At 42.7% G+C, this 19341-nt stretch overlaps 1 protein-coding gene across 1 annotated transcript in view; it reads right to left on the bottom strand.

Moving 5' to 3' along the window:
- Nucleotides 1–18788, bottom strand: part of LOC112219483 (inositol hexakisphosphate kinase 2) — a 36249-nt gene extending 17461 nt beyond the window's left edge. Inside the window, exon 1 of the mRNA XM_024380776.2 lies at nt 18641–18788. The gene's annotated coding sequence lies outside the window, so the exon portion shown is untranslated. The remainder of the gene's footprint in view (nt 1–18640) is intronic.
- Nucleotides 18789–19341: the final 553 nt, after the last annotated feature.

Here is a 19341-nt window from a genome sequence, read left to right as displayed (position 1 = left end):
TCAACTGTTCAGAGTAGACTGTGAATCAGGCCTTCATGGTCAAATTGCTGCAAATAAACCACTTGTAAAGAACACCAATAAGAAGGCAAGACTTGCTTGGGCCAAGAAACACGCAATTGGGATGAGTGGGACCGCAGAGTGAAGGAAAAGCAGCCAACAAGTGCTTAGCATATGTGGGAACTCCTTCAAGACTGTTGGAAAAGCATTCCAGGTGAAGCTGGTTGAGAGAAGGCCAAGAATTTCCAAACCTGTCATCAAGGCAAAGGGAGGTATTTAAAGAAATATACTTTGATTTGTTTAACACTTTTTTGGTTACTACATGATTCCATATGTTATTTAATAGTTTTGACGTCTTCACTATTATCCTACAATATTATTTAAAAAAAAACACTGGAATGAGTAGGTGTCCACTCTTGACTGGTACTGCATTTTCTCCATATTGCCCAGCCCTAGTTCCCACCCTGACTTCATATCCTGCTGGTAACCAGGATAGCAGAATTGCATCACTAGCCCCAGTTAAGGCTGTCTGGACTTGAGGACACACCCTCATTGTTTGAATCTTTGAAAGCAGTCTTCGGAACAAAATGTAATAAATAAATATATTTGCTTTGAAAATAATCAAATTTTGTAATGGAGTGCACTTCTCCTCAAGTACGTAGATTCAATTTGCTGAGAGTTTAAATATTTCTTATTAAAAGAACAGCACCTGAACACACTGATCAGTGGTGCAAGGGTGTGCGTGACAGAGCCTCTTTTCACTAGTTTAGCCATTGCCCCCTGCTGCTAGGGGTAAACGGGTGTTGGCTCAACCCCACTCCTCTGTGTTCAGTCAGTGTCCAAGAACCCAGAGAGCAACATCTGTTCATAAACAGGCCAAGGTTACAGGGATCTAGCATACCTGTAATGGGTGTATGATTTGTTTGTGTTTGAATGTTGTGTCATGCCATTTCCATACAGTGGCCAGGGATGCGCAGCCTCATAGCATCTTTGCAACGGAAATGAAGGCCTTATCCACAACATAGCCAGCAGGTCAATAGGGTCTTCTTCTGTGGAGAGGCATCTCTCTCCTGTCAACTTGACTCCCAGGGCTCTACAGTGTGACCATTTTACTCCCGTATGCACCTAAATATTTTGCTGTATGACCTGGAATTTTAAGAAGAATAAATTAAGGATTCTAGCTTTATTACCCATAAATATTTTTCACTGTGCTCCTCAATTTGTGTTCGTCTACAGTTTTTAAAATGTGCTCCTTGTCGAAAAGGTCAGCGTAGAGCCCTGACACCACGGCATACATGGGTTAGCTGACAACGTCACGAAAACAATGTGCACGCTTCAATGGGGCATAAGTCTGTTGTGATTTTGGATGACTAGATAGCTAGCAACAATGACAAGAAACTAATTTCAGCTAGTTTCATCTTGTTCTTGATACCACGTCTTGAGGTGTTTTGACTGATTTTATGTCAATTCTAACATGGCAAAAATTCACAAACTAGCTAACCAACAACTGTAATGATGTATGACAGACAAGTGCTCAATGTATTTATGTTTTTAATAAACAAACTTTGGAGGCTAAATATATTTCACATGTTGACAACCATCTAAGACAACTCTGTTTTGCCCCAGTTACGCGCGTGTCTGTTTTGTTGCTAAACAGCCAACCGTTCCATAGGTTCAGTGTGTCAAGTTGGTGTGTGCACCCACCTTCCTGAGATTTCCTCACCCAGAGATCTCATCTCACCACACGTGAGGTGACAGGATGGGTGTACACATGCCTTATGGCTCATCAACACTAAATATAACTGCTCTCTCACACACGCACACCTCTCGCCCTAAATATCAGCAGTCACACACACCTTATCACATGCTATTAAAAGCCTGAGGGGCCTGAGCGCTGACAAACACAAAGAAATGCCACCACCACTGACAAACATCCCATCCATGCACGTAGCCAAGGCCTGGCTCTCCTTAGGACCCATGCACTTAGTTCACGTTGTCCTGCATGCATGTTGTCCTTTGTTCATGACCAGAAAAGGAGAGCCAGCCAGTACAGGTAGCCTATCAACACTGTCCACCTATCTGCTGTGTATCAGACACTTACAGGACTAGAGGCCCAGGTAAACCAACATGATAGAAAAGGATGGGGAGAGGGTTGAAAAGGGAAAATTACTTCTCTGGAGAGAAGGAGAGCAAGAGAGAGAGAGAGTCTGGACAGGCTGCCTTTGGGGAAATCAAGCTTGGCTTTTAAAGCTCCACTTGGAAATATGATCATATTAAAAAAGGAAATATGATAATTACAGGGTTACTGAGGGCTGGAATCTGCTCTCACCCTGGAAACACAATACTTACTTAAGTCAAGATCCTGCACAGTGCACCCTCACACACTAAAAACAGCCCGATTGTTGGGAAGCAGCATTGGTGGTCTGATGTAGGTGGGTTATTAGGCTGCTGTGGCTTCATGTTGATAATAGGTTTTTGCTTCAGATGCATAGTCATTAGTCAGTGTGTGTTTTTAAAACAAGTGTGGGCAGTGACGCAGGCTGTTGACAGAAGTTATTTAGGCAGGAAACAGTGTGTTTTGGTGTCCTGACCAACAATTTGTGCCATGGTTCTGCATTGCAGTGCTTGTGTGAACACGTGAGGGAGAGTGCATGTGTGTCTGGATAGATCACAGAGGTAGCACTCCCTCTCCTCTAATGTCTAATGAACCCGCCCAGCCAAAACTCTCCATCTGCATTGCTTGCTGAATCACTACCAGAAAGGAAGAGCAGTGTCTGATGGATTGAGAGATGGAGTGTCTGGCTGGCTGTTGAGGTGAGCTGGCCAGCCAGCGGATTGGGTGATGGGTGTGATGAAGGCCCCTGAGTGGGTGTTGATGGGGAAACTGGGCCTGGTCCAATGAGCAGGCCACTGAGTCCCACAGCAGACAGAGAGCTGCAGAGCACAGTGGAAAAGTACTGCAGCCTGTGTCACTGAAGAAAGTGTTTTGATAGCGCAAGACACACACATATTCAGTAATCAAACAGACAGAAAAAAAACCATAGCCTACATTCTTACAGGCAGCTAAATAGATGAATACATCCACATACAGACTGAAAATATGTGCAATAACAAACCCTACAAGTAGCCTACGTTACAACAGATTCAGATCAGCTGAGAGATTTGCAGACATTTTCCATATCTTAAACATAAAAGTAATTTACAATTCAAGGTCTGTGCCAATGAGTGGGGAGCTGGAATATGTTCAGTGTGTCAGATTGATGATAAGAGAGTAGAGTAGCCCTAGTCATTTTTACCTTCTCTCCACCATCATCACCACTCCCTCTCAATACAATTCCTCTGTCCCCATCGACCCCTTGAAAGCTGCAATATCTAACTTTTTGGTAACTTGACCAAATTCACGTAGAAATGTTAGTTATAGATCAGTCATTCTCATTGAAATCAAGTCTAAGAAGCGGTAGATCTGTTCTATATGCGCTATTTCTATGCTTCCCGTGCTTAAGCTTACTTTAGGTTTTGTACACCAGCTTCAAACAGGTGAAAATACAATATTTTGGGTTATGGAAAATATATTTCACAGTGGTTTAGATGGTACAATGATTCTCTACACTACTTGCTTGTTTTGTCACGAACTGAAATGAGGAAATATTAGAATTTTAGCAACCAGGAAATGGCAGAGCAATTTCTGCATAGTGCACCTTTTACAATCCCACAACATCACTACTTTTGCACTTCCCTGCTTCCACAATCTGAGACTAAACCCCTTTGCAGTCTCAAATCCCTTCAAGTCCATAATTCTCTGGGTGATCTGCTACACGTGATCCCCAGCTGAAGAGAACAGGAGGGATCAGCCTGACCCTATCATAGCAAAATAGGACAAGTGGAGAGAGCCAAAGTGGGAGAAAGAGAGTGAGACAGCCATTGTGCCAGAGTATGTTATAATAAACCAGTGAAAATGAGATCCCAGGCTCAATATAAGGTAGTAATCCCTCAACAAAAGTCCATCAGATTCTAATTAGAGCAATAGGGTGCCAGAGAGAGAGAAGGGGTGGACTAGGGTAAGGTAGGGTGGAGTAGAGGGAGGAATGTAGGAGAGTTGGCACCAGGACAGGATTCTGCCATGGTCCTTCCTACACCTCCTGCATACTCTACCTAACAAAGCAGGTTCCAACGACTCGGCTGTTACTGTGGAACGGAGCCACGCTTGTGTACTCTCAAGGACAAATACCAGGGCCTCCCTCCCCCAATCTAACCGACTTCCCTGGCATAACAGTCACTTGCTTGTGCCACTTATGGAGCCTTATATAGCCAACTATGCTTCTTAATAACTAGCGAGTTATTCCGCCTTCAAAAGCACAAGAAAGAGGGATTTTAACACCCACTATTCTGTAGTTAAGATAAGCATTCCTGAAAACACTATTTTGTTCAAATATAATTACGTCTTAGAATTAAGCTAATTGATTCGACCCAATTTTTGATTCCATCTATTTTTATTTATAGAATTCATAGAATCTTCAATAAATATATTACTTAACTGAATGTCCAAATCGGATGTTTTCCTAACAATGGAGTAAGACATGAGGAATCCAATAAAATGATCAAAAGCCACCCACGGTCCCCTCATGCCAATCCCACCCCAACAACCAGTATTAGTTCTCCATGTTTGACAAGTAGTATGGAGCTGCTGATTAGAGTATGGTTTCTTTGTAACGTATTCCCTGTAAATCTGGTTATTTTCCCTCTGTTCAGAGAAATCAGCCATCAAAATCACTTGCATTATTTCCCATAAATGAGTGTGAAAGTACCACGTTTTGCTCACTAGATGCCACTGCTCCTTCTAATTGCCACCACACCCTTTTATCCATGTTGGAGGTCTCGTGTTTGTTAAATGGATCACATTTTCTTTGAAACATTGGTTTGAAAACCAATAGCTGTTGCTCATGATGAAAACAGATTGTATAGTCATCCTCACAATTCAAGCCAATCCTCCATGAAAGCAATTCAGTTTGTTATTCTCTTTGGCTTAATGATTGTCCAGGAAACAGACCTTCTATGTCCTTCAAAATAAAGTCTGGATTAGTTAGACCATTCCCAGTGAACAAGCAAACCATTAGGCTACAGCAGTTCTAAATGGTTTCAATGTTATGGTCTCTTCAACAGTAAAAGTCCCAAATACACACTGTATATTGTTCTGCAATGTTAAATGTCACAAATCACACACACACACATAGAGAGATGTTTTCTAATAATTGTATTTACAAACATGACTTCCATGCAATGGTTTATAATTGTATTTTTCTTATTTATTAGGGTTAGTCACTAGCCAATTTCTCCACAGGCTTGTAGGAAAATTATTCATGAGAATTGCACCATATGGATAGCCCTCAGAGAGCTTCCATTTGTTGGACTATTCAAGGAGAGTTGGGTTGATTCATTACGTTGCTAAGAGAAGGACAAACTGAATTGCTTTCATGGAGGACTGGCCTGACCACACTATTTATTTTAACCATGAGCAAAAGCGACTGGTTTCTACCCAAAGCTGCAAAAAAAAAATGTTGACTCATTTAATAAACCTGGAAAATGTATGAAAGGGTGTGGTGGCAGTAGCAGAAACAGTGGCATCTAGTGGGCAAAATAAGGTACTGTCACTCTGATTTATGGTAAATAATGCAAGAAACTTCCAATGGCTAATTTCTCTAACAGAGGAAAACAACACATTACCAGATGCACAGATACAAATATTGAAGAAGCAATACTCCAAGCCGCAGCTCCATATTAACGTGTCAAACATAGAGAACAGATCCTGTATACTGGTTATTGGGGTGGGATTTGCATGGGATGTGGGGGGTCCTTGGATGGCTTTTGACCATTTTATTGGATTTCTCATGTCTTACTCAATGGTAGGAAGAAGTTTGGTCCAAAGCAGATGTTGGGTGCTATAATTTGTTGAATATTACGTGAATCCTATAAATGAATAAAAAAGGCTAATTCAAATTAAAACTTGGATAAGATAAGCATTCCTGAAAAATAGTTGTCCGTTTCTAACTACAGAAATTATTTCAGGAAAATCTGAGATGGTAGGTGTCATGGCTTGCTGAAATGACATGGAATGACCCTAGGCTAAGCACTACAGGGCAGGACAACAAAAGAGCAAAGGTTAGGATATACGTCATACATTTAACAAGACACCAACAAACACTTTACAAAACAGTCAGTGACCAAATTACTGACTGTCTGTGACCTATGGAGGGAATGATGATTGGCAGTTAAAATGTTGGACTATCAGAGGTATGGAGGGAGAGTTATTGCTTTTCCTGGCAGTGTCACTCCTTGGTTTAGAATTGATGGTGCACAAATAAAGCCATAGTGTCCCTCCAGAAGGGCTTTAGTCTCTTCTCCCCCCTCTCCCTCTCAGGGGCAGGGAAACCCCCTCCCATCCTGGCAGAAGACAGACAGAGTGTGTGCATAGATAATATCAGATATGGCTCAGTTGTCAGATCTGATTTCATATGATCCACACAGTCCTAGAATAGGCCAGCCTAAAGAGAATACCAAATCTCTCTCTCAATCTGTCCATCACTAGTTTAAACTATCAGTCAACAAGAGTGTGACAGATATTAAAGCATGGGTATCCCAAACTTTTGGCCCCGACCTCATTTTGATTCCAATGAGTAAAAATATGAAGAAAAAAAAACCTGGGAAAAAACTGAAAAATTTACTACACACACTTGGGGCTACAGCAGTCTATTACAAATCAGTCTGACAGTACTTTTGACAGAATATGTGCATCATTTGTATTTATTATGGATCCCCATTAGTTGCTGCCGAAACAGCAGCTACTTTTCCTGGGGTCCAGCAAAATTAAGGCAGTTTATACCATTTTAAAACATTACAATACATTCACAGATTGCACAACACACTGTGTGCCCTCAGGCCCCTACTCCACCACATATCTACAGTACTAAATCCATGTGTATGTATAGTGCGAATGTTATCGCGCGTGTGTGTGTATGTGCGTATTGTGCCAATGTTTGTGTTGCTTCAGTCACCGTTGTTCCATGAGGTGTTTTTTTAAATCTGTTTTTTAAATCTAATTTTACTGCTTGCATCAGTTACTTGATGTGGAATAGAGTTCCATGTCATTCATTATGTTATTGTTCCTCCACTGATTTAGCACCTAGTCTTGTCCACTGTTTTCTAACTATGCTTGTGGGCATTGTTGAGGAAAAGAGAAGATACATACTGTATGTGTTCCTGAGAGTCTTCTCTTTCAGTGATGGGTTCATAAAATGTTGTAACTTAAATTGTTCAAAAGACAGCGCCACATTTGTAGGAAGTAAATAGAAACCGCTCTGTTTACTACAACCAATTATTTATTTTTCTCACCATCCCCTTTTAAAATCAGGCAACCCCGCATGGGGTTTCGACCCCTAGTTTGGGAAACTCTGCATTAAAGCTAGGCAAAATAATTATTATAGAATTGGACTAGGCTATATTAAAATCATCTGTGTGTCTAGAAAGCTTAAGGATATGTGACTGAATGTCTCTGATGGCTTAGGCTACATAAATTGGCGTGTGAGCAGAGCCATATTAGGGCAAATGAGTGAGTGTGTAAATTTATCCTGTCCTTTCAATGTCTCTGCCATTTTCATCCTGTTGCTACGGTGCTAACCATTACCCCGACCCACTACGAGTGTGTGCCCAACCCACTAAACCCCAGTAATCACAGTGCCAGCGGAACAGGAGTGTGTGTGTGTGAGAGAGAGAGAGAGATCTGAGCCCAAACGTCAGAGGGATCTCAGATTAACAGGGGCCGAGTGACTCACAGCAGACACTGCGGGTCTTGGGAAAGGAGGGTGGAGGGGAGGACCAGGGGCGTGCTAATGGGGTAGGGAATTGTGGCCTCCAGCCAACTCTGCAATGCCTCTAACGTCAGGGCGGCAGGGTAGCCTAGTGGTTAGAGCGTTGGACTAGTAACCGGAAGGTTGCAAGTTCAAATCCCCGAGCTGACAAGGTACAAATCTGTCATTCTGCCCCTGAACAGGCAGTTAACCCACTAGCAGATGTTCAATAAAACCATGATCAGGCCTAGGCTATGTTCCGATGAGTTGTTGGTTGCATTAGAATTAGCTGCCTCTTAAATGGCAGGTTTAAAAGCTATGATGGAACAAACACACACTGGGCTAATCTTGCCATGTCTGTCCTTCATAGATTAGATTGGCTCCCCTCAACCAAAGTCTGTCATTTGGATGAGAGGGAAAGAAACACACGTCAGCATCATCGTATTTTTTATTTTAAGAACAAATTCTTATTTTCAATGGCGGCCTAGGCCGTCAAAATAAGACTTGCCTAGTTAAATAAAGGTAAAATAAAAAATATGAGAGTGATGCTGACAATGTAAGACGTGTGTTTCTTTCCCTCTCATCCAAATGACAGACTAGAATAAAAACATTTAAAACAGGTGAGATGTCCAGGACCAATAACAAAACATGCCTTTGGTTGAGGGGAGCCAATCTAATCTATGAAGGACAGACATGGCAAGATTAGCCCAGTGTGTGTTTGTTCCATCATAGCTTTTAAACCTGCCATTTAAGAGGCAGCTAATTCTAATGCAACCAACAACTCATCGGAACATAGCCTAGGCCTGATCATGGTTTTAATGAACATCTGCTATTGGGCCTATGTTAAAACCTATTCATTAGGCCAGTTTCTTATAACCTCCTGTACGCATCAGAGGAACACTGAACTTTCCAAGAGTCTTCTTCCTAACCCAACCTGCCATCACCCCACTATGAGATTTTGAAAGGTTGTCAGCAGCACTCTACAACACGCCTTGCCTTGTCAGATTGTGGTTCTGCATAGCAGCGAAATCAGAGTGGCTAGTTCTTGGAACCCCCCAGGAAGTCTGAGGGAAAGAGGAATGAGGGCAAGACAGGAGGAAGGCAGGGTTCTGAAGGTTGGGTCAATACCAGACCAAATGACCTAGGAGGTAGAGGTTCCATAGGCTGGTTATGTAACACAAACACCAATTCCACAGTATTGCTGTTCTGTTTTCTGGTGAACATGGCCTGTGTCTATCCATGGTTGTCTCTCTCCAAAAAATGTGTCATAGAGTTGGCTGAGGTAAGGCATCTCACAGCAGGTTGTCAAATGCCTGTCATTCAGGAGGACACAGGTGGGTACACAGAGCACACACACACACACACACAACTTAATGTGTCCCAACTCAAATTGTACTTCCCCCACCTCTCACCTAATCCTTCTGAGATAGTTTGCATTGGACTGGAGCCACATGGACTACTTGGAGAAGCTATGTGCAAGAAAAGCCTTCGTCTCCTGTCCTGTTGGATTAGAAACTGATTCAAAATGAATACACTCTTAGATCTAGCTTGTTTTTCAATTAGCCCAAAAAATTACACTTACAGTATAGGTTCAGATAAGAACAAATTAGGCTACTATTTGACAGGTTTGTCAGACATTAGAAGCACTCACTAGGATATCTCCAGTACCAGTCAATAGTTTGGACACACCTACTCATTCAAGGGTTTTTCTTTATTTGAACTATTTTCTACATTGTAGAATAATAGTGAAGACATCAAAACGATGAAATAACACATGGAATCATGTAGTAACCAAAAAAGTGTTTATATTTGAGATTCTTCAACGTAGCTACCCTTTGCCTTGACAACTGCTTTGCACACTCTTGGCATTCTCGCAACCAGCTTCATGAAGTAGTCACCTGGAATGCAATTAACAGGTGTGCTCTGTTAAAAGTTCATTTGTGGAATTTCTTTCCTTCTTAATGCGTTTGAGCCAATCAGTTGTGTTGTGACAAAGTAGGGGTGGTATACAGAAGATAGACCTATTTGGTAAAAGTCAAAGTCCATATTATGGCAAGAACAGCTCAAATAAGCAAAGGGAAACAACAGTAAATCCTTACTTGAAGACATGAAGGTCAGTCAATACAGAAAATTTCAAGACCTTTTAAAGTTTCTTCAAGTGCAGTCGCAAAAACCATCAAGCACTACGATGAAACTGGTTCTCATGAGGACCACCACAAGAAAGGAAGACCCAGAGTTACCTCTGCTGCAGAGGATAAGTTCATTAGATAGTTACCAGACTCAGATTGCAGCCCAAATAAATGCTTCACAGAGTTCAAGTGACAGACACATCAACATCAACTGCTCAGAGAACACTGTGTGAATCAGGCCTTCACGGTTGAATTTCTGCAAAGAAATCCCGACTAAAGGACACCAATAATAAGAAGAGACTTGCTTGGGCCAAGAAAAACTTGAGTCCAAATTTGAGATCCTCGTTCCAACCAGTAGGTGAATGGATGGGGTGATCTTCGCAGCAAGTGTGGTTCAAGGCACACTTAACCAGCATGGCTACCACAGCATTCTGAAGTGATATCCCATCTGGGTTGAGCTTAATGGGACGATCATTTGTTTTTCAACAGGACAATGACCCAAAAAACACCTCCAAGCTCTGGAAGGGCTATTTGACCAAGGAGAGTGATGGAGTGCTGCATCAGATGACCTGGCCTCCACAATCACCCGACCTCAACCTAATTAAAATAAAATGTTATTGTTCACACACGTGATTAGCAGATGTTATTGCAGGTGTAGCGAATTGCTTGTGCATCTAGCTCCGACAGTGCAGTAATATCTAACAAGTAATATCAAACTAATTACACAACATATACCCAATACACACAAATCTAAGTAGGAATGAAGTAAGACTATATACATTGCTCAAAAAAATAAAGGGAACACTTAAAAACATAATGTAACTCCAAGTCAATCACACTTCTGTGAAATCAAACTGTCCACTTCGGAAGCAACACTGATTGACAATAAATTTCACATGCTGTTGTGCAAATGGAATAGACAACAGGTGGAAATTATAGGCAATTAGCAAGACACCCCCAATAAAGGAGTGGTTCTGCAGGTGGTGACCACAGACCACTTCTCAGTTCCTATGATTCCTGGCTGATGTTTTGGTCACTTTTGAATGCTGGCGGTGCTTTCACTCTAGTGGTAGCATGAGACAGAGTATACAACCCACACAAATGGCTCAGGTAGTGCAGGCCATCCAGGATGGCACATCAATGCGAGCTATGGCAAGAAGGTTTGCTGTGTCTGTCAGCGTAGTGTCCAGAGCATGGAGGCGCTACCAGGAGACAGGCCAGTACATCAGGAGACGTGGAGGAGGCCGTAGGAGGGCAACAACCCAGCAGCAGGACCGCTACCTCCGCCTTTGTGCAAGGAGGAGCAAGAAGAGCACTGCCAGAGCCCTGCAAAATGACCTCCAGCAGGCCACAAATGTGCATGTGTCTGCTCAAACGGTCAGAAACAGACTCCATGAGGGTGGTATGAGGGCCCACCGTCCACAGGTGGGGGTTGTGCTTACAGCCCAACACCGTGCAGGACGTTTGGCATTTGCCAGAGAACACAACGATTGGCAAATTCGCCACTGGCGCCCTGTGCTCTTCACAGATGAAAGCAGGTTCACACTGAGCACGTGACAGACGTGACAGAGTCTGGAGACACCGTGGAGAACGTTCTGCTGCCTGCAACATCCTCCAGCATGACCGGTTTGGCGGTGGGTCAGTCATGGTGTGGGGTGGCATTTCTTTGGGGGGCTGCACAGCCCTCCATGTGCTCGCCAGAGGTAGCCTGACTGCCATTAGGTACCGAGATGAGATCCTCAGACCCCTTGTGAGACCATATGCTGGTGCAGTTGGCCCTGGGTTCCTCCTAATGCAAGACAATGCTAGACCTCATGTGGCTGGAGTGTGTCAGCAGTTCCTGCAAGAGGAAGGCATTGATGCTATGGACTGACCCGTCCCGTTCCCCAGACCTGAATCCAATTGAGCACATCTGGGACATCATGTCTCGCTCCATCCACCAACGCCACGTTGCACCACAGACTGTCCAGGAGTTGGCGGATGCTTTAGTCCAGGTCTGGGAGGAGATCCCTCAGGAGACCATCCGCCACCTCATCAGGAGCATGCCCAGGCGTTGTAGGGAGGTCATACAGGCACGTGGAGGCCACACACACTACTGAGCCTCATTTTGACTTGTTTTAAGGACATTACACCAAAGTTGGATCAGCCTGTAGTGAGGTTTTCCACTTTAATTTTTAGTGTGACTCCAAATCCAGACCTCCATGGGTTGATAAATTTGATTTCCATTGATAATTTTTGTGTGATTTTGTTGTCAGCACATTCAACTATGTAAAGAAAAAAGTATTTAATAAGAATATTTCATTAATTCAGATCTAGGATGTGTTATTTTAGTGTTCCCTTTATTTTTTTGAGCAGTGTACATATGGACAAGTGATATCAGATCGGAACAGACTAAGATATAGTAGAATAGTATAGAATACAGTATATACATACGAGTAATGCAAGATATGTAAACATTAAGTGACTAAGATACCGTAGAATAGTATAGAATACGTTATATACATATGAGACGAGTAATGCCAGATATTTAAACATTATTAAAGTGACTAGTGTTCCATTCCTTAACTTCACAAGGGTAGGGCTATTTTCACTTCCGGATGAAAAGCGTGCCCAAAGTAAACTGCCTGCTACTCAGGCCCAGAAGCTAGGATATGCATATAATAGAAAACCCTCGAAAGTTTCCAAAACTGTTAAAATAATGTCTGTGAGTATAACAGAACTGATGTGGCAGGCGAAAACCTGAGAAAAATCCATTCAGGAAGTGGGATTTAAAAAAAATGTTTGTAGTATCCATTGACTTAGGACTCAAATTGCACTTCCTATGGCTTCCACTAGATGTCAACAGTCTTTAGAAATTGTTTCAGGCTTGTATTCTGATAAATGAGGGCGTAAGACCACTCTGAATGAGTGGACCCTACAGTGTCCCAGAGCTTTTTCATATGCGCGACCGAGAGCGCGCCTTTCTTGTTTACCTTTTATATTGACGACGTTATTGTCCGGTTGAAATATTGTTGATTATTTAGGCTAAAAACAACCTGAGGATTGATTATAAACATAGTTTGAAATGTTTCTACGAACTTTACGGATACTATTTGGATTTTTCGTTTGCCTGTTGTGGCTGCGTTTGAGCCTGTGGATTACTGAATAAAACGCGAGAACAAAACTGAGGTTTTTGGATATAAACAGGGACTTTATTGAACAAAACAAACATTTATTGAGTAAATGAAGTCTTGTGAGTGCAACCATATGAAGATCATCAAAGGTAAGTGATTAATTTTATCTCCATTTCTGACTTGTGTAACTCCTCTACTTGACTGGTAACTGTTGTAATGATTTGTCTGCTGGGCGCTATTCTCAGATAATCGCACAGTATGCTTTCGCCGTAAAGCCTTTTTGAAATCTGACACCGTGGTTGGATTAACAAGAAGTTCATCTTTAAGCCAATATGTAACACTTGTATGTTTTATGAATTTTTATAATTTGAATTTGGCGCTCTGCAATTTCACTGGATGTTGGCCAGGTAGCGTCCCACGTACCGTAGTGAGGTTAAAGTGGCCAGTGATTCCTAGTCTATGCCTATAGGCAGCAGCCTCTAATGTGCTAGTGATGGTTTGGGATGAGTTTGACCGCAGAGTGAAGGAAAAGCAGCCAACAAGTGCTCAGCATATGTGGGAACTCCTTCAAGACTGTTGGAAAAGCATTCCCCATGAAGCTGGTTGAGAGAATGCCAAGAGTGTGCAAAGCTGTCAAGGCAAAGGGTGGCTACTTTGAAAAATCTAAGATACAAAATATATTTTGATTTGTTTAATTAACACTTTTTGTTACTACATGGTTCCATATGTGTCATTTCATAGTTTTGATGTCTCCACTATTATCCTACGATGTAGAAAATAGTAAAAATACATTTAAACCCTTGAATGAGTAGGTGTGTCCAAACTTTTAACTGGTACTGTATATCAAAGAGTGGGCACCTATGCAACCTGAGTCGGGTTCCAAATTATAGGTGTTTGCTCTGGTGAGAGAAAATGTAATCCTTCGAAACCATAGACATGGCTCTGTGACTCTAAGCCTACACCACCACCAGATACCTCTCTTATCTCACACACAGACACAGAGTTGACAGTGAAATGAAAAGTCACTGTTCCAAATCTACAGGCATAACAATAAACACTGGAGGAACACATTTCCACACAAGTTACACAAACTCTTTATGAGAGCATTGAGAAATGTCAAACACACAGTGAAACTTTGGGACACATTGGGAGTCTAAGGTAAGTGAAACTTGGTCTCTGACATTGCCTTAGAACAGTGGTGTAAAGTACTTCAGTAAAAATATTTTAATGTACAGCATAAGTCATTTTGGGGATTTTCAGTACTTTACTATTTATAGTTTTGACAACTTTTACTTCACTACATTCCTAAAGAAAATAATGTACTTTTTACTTCATACGTTTTCCCTGACACCCAAAAGTACTCATTACATTTTGACAAGAAAATAGTCAAATTCTTGCACTTGACCCAGGATGTTCTCTTGATATCCCTACTGCCTCTGATCTGGTGGACTACCTAAACACAAATGCTTCCGTTGGAAATTAATGTCCGAGTGTTGGAAATGTGCCCCTGGTTATCCGTAAATAAATAAATGTATATAAAAAAACTTGGGCTGACTGGTTTGCATAATGAGGAATTTGAAATTATTAATAGTCTTATATTTGATATTTAAGTATATTTCAGCAATTACATTTACTTTTGATACTAAAGTATATTTAAAATCAAATACTTTTAGACTTTTACTTTTGTAGTATTTTACTGGGTGACTTTTACTTGCGCCGACAGAGATGGCCGCCTCGCGCGTTCCTAGGAAACTATGCAGTTTTTTGTTTTTTACGTGTTATTTCTTACACTAGTACCCCAGGTCATCTTAGGTTTCTTTACATACAGCCGAGAAGAACTACTGAATATGAGATCAGCGTCAACTCACCATCAGTACGACCAAGAATATGTTTTTCGCGATGCGGATCCTGTGTTCTGCCTTACAACCAGTGTAACCGAGTGGATCACATGCAGCGACCCAAAAAAAAAACGACTCAGAAAAAGAGGGAAACGAAGCGGTCTTCTGGTCAGACTCCGGAGACGGCACATCGTGCACCACTCCCTAGCATTCTTCTTGCCAATGTCCAGTCTCTTGACAACAAGGTTGATGAAATCCGAGCAAGGGTAGCATTCCAGAGGGACATCAGAGACTGTAACGTTCTTTGCTTCACGGAAACATGGCTAACTGGAGAGACGCAATCCGAAGCGGTGCAGCCAGCGGGTTTCTCCACGCATCGCGCCGACAGAAACAAACATCTTTCTGGTAAGAAGACGGGCGGGGGCGTATGTCTTATGGCCAACGTGACATGGTGTGATGAAAGAAACATACAGGAACTCAAATCCTTCTGTTCACCTGATTTAGAATTCCTCACAATCAAATGTAGACCGCATTATCTACCAAGAGAATTCTCTTCGATTATAATCACAGCCGTATATATCCCCCCAAGCAGACACATCGATGGCTCTGAACGAACTTTATTTAACTCTCTGCAAACTGGAAACGATTTATCCGGAGGCTGCATTCATTGTAGCTGGGGATTTTAACAAGAAAAATCTGAAAACAAGACTCCCTAAATTTTATCAGCATATCGATTGCGCAACCAGGGGTGGAAAGACCCTGGATCATTGTTACTCTAACTTCCGCGACGCATATAAGGCCCTGCCCCGCCCCCCCCTTTCGGAAAAGCTGACCACGACTCCATTTTGTTGATCCCTGCCTACAGACAGAAACTAAAACAAGAAGCTCCCACGCTGAGGTATGTCCAACGCTGGTCCGACCAAGCTGACTCCACACTCCAAGACTGCTTCCATCACGTGGACTGGGAGATGTTTCGTATTGCGTCAGACAACAACATTGACGAATACGCTGATACGGTGTGCGAGTTCATTAGAACGTGCGTTGAAGATGTCGTTCCCATAGCAACGATTAAAACATTCCCTAACCAGAAACCGTGGATTGATGGCAGCATTCGTGTGAAACTGAAGGCACGAACCACTGCTTTTAATCAGGGCAAGGTGTCTGGTAACATGACTGAATACAAACAGTGCAGCTATTCCCTCCGCAAGGCTATCAAACAAGCTAAGCGCCAGTACAGAGACAAAGTAGAATCTCAATTCAACGGCTCAGACACAAGAGGTATGTGGCAGGGTCTACAGTCAATCACGGACTACAGGAAGAAACCCAGCCCAGTCACGGACCAGGATGTCTTGCTCCCAGGCAGACTAAATAACTTTTTTGCCCGCTTTGAGGACAATACAGTGCCACTGACACGGCCTGCAACGGAAACATGCGGTCTCTCCTTCACTGCAGCCGAAGTGAGTAAGACATTTAAACGTGTTAACCCTCGCAAGGCTGCAGGCCCAGACGGCATCCCCAGCCGCGCCTCAGAGCATGCGCAGACCAGCTGGCCGGTGTGTTTACGGACATATTCAATCAATCCCTATACCAGTCTGCTGTTCCCACATGCTTCAAGAGGGCCACCATTGTTCCTGTTCCCAAGAAAGCTAAGGTAACTGAGCTAAACGACTACCGCCCCGTAGCACTCACATCCGTCATCATGAAGTGCTTTGAGAGACTAGTCAAGGACCATATCACCTCCACCCTACCTGACACCCTTGACCCACTCCAATTTGCTTACCGCCCAAATAGGTCCACAGACGATGCAATCTCAACCACACTGCACACTGCCCTAACCCATCTGGACAAGAGGAATACCTATGTGAGAATGCTGTTCATCGACTACAGCTCGGCATTCAACACCATAGTACCCTCCAAGCTCGTCATCAAGCTCGAGACCCTGGGTCTCGACCCCGCCCTGTGCAACTGGGTACTGGACTTCCTGACGGGCCGCCCCCAGGTGGTGAGGGTAGGCAACAACATCTCCTCCCCGCTGATCCTCAACACTGGGGCCCCACAAGGGTGCGTTCTGAGCCCTCTCCTGTACTCCCTGTTCACCCACGACTGCGTGGCCATGCACGCTCCAACTCAATCATCAAGTTTGCGGACGACACAACAGTGGTAGGCTTGATTACCAACAACGACGAGACGGCCTACAGGGAGGAGGTGAGGGCCCTCGGAGTGTGGTGTCAGGAAAATAACCTCACACTCAACGTCAACAAAACTAAGGAGATGATTGTGGACTTCAGGAAACAGCAGAGGGAACACCCCCATCCACATCGATGGAACAGTAGTGGAGAGGGTAGCAAGTTTTAAGTTCCTCGGCATACACATCACAGACAAACTGAATTGGTCCACTCACACAGACAGCATCGTGAGGAAGGCGCAGCAGCGCCTCTTCAATCTCAGGAGGCTGAAGAAATTCGGCTTGTCACCAAAAGCACTCACAAACTTCTACAGATGCACAATCGAGAGCATCCTGGCGGGCTGTATCACCGCCTGGTATGGCAACTGCACTGCCCTCAACCGTAAGGCTCTCCAGAGGGTAGTGAGGTCTGCACAACGCATCACCGGGGGCAAACTACCTGCCCTCCAGGACACCTACACCACCCGATGCTACAGGAAGGCCATAAAGATCATCAAGGACATCAACCACCCGAGCCACTGCCTGTTCACCCCGCTGCCATCCAGAAGGCAAGGTCAGTACAGGTGCATCAAAGCTGGGACTGAGAGACTGAAAACAGCTTCTATCTCAAGGCCATCAGACTGTTAAACAGCCACCACTAACATTGAGTGGCTACTGCCAACACACTGTCAATGACACTGACTCTACTCCAGCCACTTTAATCATGGGAATTGATGGGAAATGATGTAAATATATCACTAGCCACTTTAAACAATGCTACCTTATATAATGTTACTTACCCTACATTGTTCATCTCATATGCATACGTTGATACTGTACTCTATATCATCGACTGCATCCTTATGTAATACATGTATCACTAGCCACTTTAACTATGCCACTTGGTTTACATACTTATCTCATATGTATATACTGTACTCGATATCATCTACTGTATCTTGCCTATGCTGCTCTGTACCATCACTCATTCATATATCCTTATGTACATATTCTTTATCCCCTTACACTGTGTATGACAGTAGTTTTTTTTGGAATTGTTAGTTAGATTACTTGCTCGTTATTACTGCATTGTCGGAACTAGAAGCACAAGCATTTCGCTACACTCGCATTAACATCTGCTAACCATGTGTATGTGACAAATAAAATTTGATTTGATTTGATTTGATTTGAGTTATTTTCTATTAAGGTTATTTTCTATAAAAATGTTAAAAAAATAAACAATTCTAACTTTTACTCAAAGTATGACAATTGGGTACTTTTTCCACCACTGCCTTAGAAAAACAATGTTAGAAACCTCTCTATTTAATGCTGGAAAGTGTTAAGACTGATCCACAACGTTCATTTATGGTTACTGCTAGTGCTTCTAGCGAGGGTACCGTTAGCTTTAGTTTGGTAGTTAGCTAACGTTAGGTCGCCGTGCAAAATAGTCATACATTGTTCTGTACGCATATAGGTAGAATTTACTTAATTTGCCGCCAGGCAAAATGATCAACTTATAAAAGTTATAAACCGTTTTTACCGGTGAATGCATATTTACCTTGGCTTTAGGCGATCATCAACTCGCGATTCCCTATAAACACGTGGTATGAGCAAAAAATGTATTTGTGCCATGGGTTTCATGTATTTCCGCTATTCCCAGAGTCCTATTTTCATTGGTTTATAAGACCGTGGGAATTCATCTCTGATTGGTTGACGGGACGACCTCTCCCCGATGCCATAGCAACCAGTTGCTTTGATTATAATGCGAAGACCTATGTCAAAGACAGTACAATATGAAGATAGGCTAAAACTGCTTCTCCAATAGAAATCCCCGACCACACTTGTAGGCGATGTCATGGCGACGTTGGATATCTAAACTCAATCGTAAAACCCGTCATTGGGTCTAACGGCCGTGTGCTGCGAACTGCGCATGTGCAAGCCGTCAAATCAAACGCACTCCATCGATATAAAGTTGTTTTTGAGAAAAATGAAAACGTATCCGTTTGTCCCTTTCACAAGGTTGGAATAAAAACATGTTCAACTAATTAACACATTGGATTGAATCTAGGTTATGTATTTAGATTTCTAGAAAATTAACACCTAAGGAATATTTTTTCACTTCTATCATTGACTTCTTAAACCACAAATCCCGGCTTGTTTGGTCTGTTTCGTAAGCGTTTCTGAAAGTCTCGCGATATTGCGCATCTGTGATATCGCGCATAGAAACTCTGTGCCTATTTCATAGCCGGCAAAATACAG

This window comes from Oncorhynchus tshawytscha, linkage group LG02 (assembly GCF_018296145.1).
Source record: "Oncorhynchus tshawytscha isolate Ot180627B linkage group LG02, Otsh_v2.0, whole genome shotgun sequence".
Classification (NCBI taxonomy): domain Eukaryota; kingdom Metazoa; phylum Chordata; class Actinopteri; order Salmoniformes; family Salmonidae; genus Oncorhynchus; species Oncorhynchus tshawytscha.
Note: the sequence above shows the minus strand (reverse complement) of the source record. Positions and strands in the feature narration are given on the sequence as shown.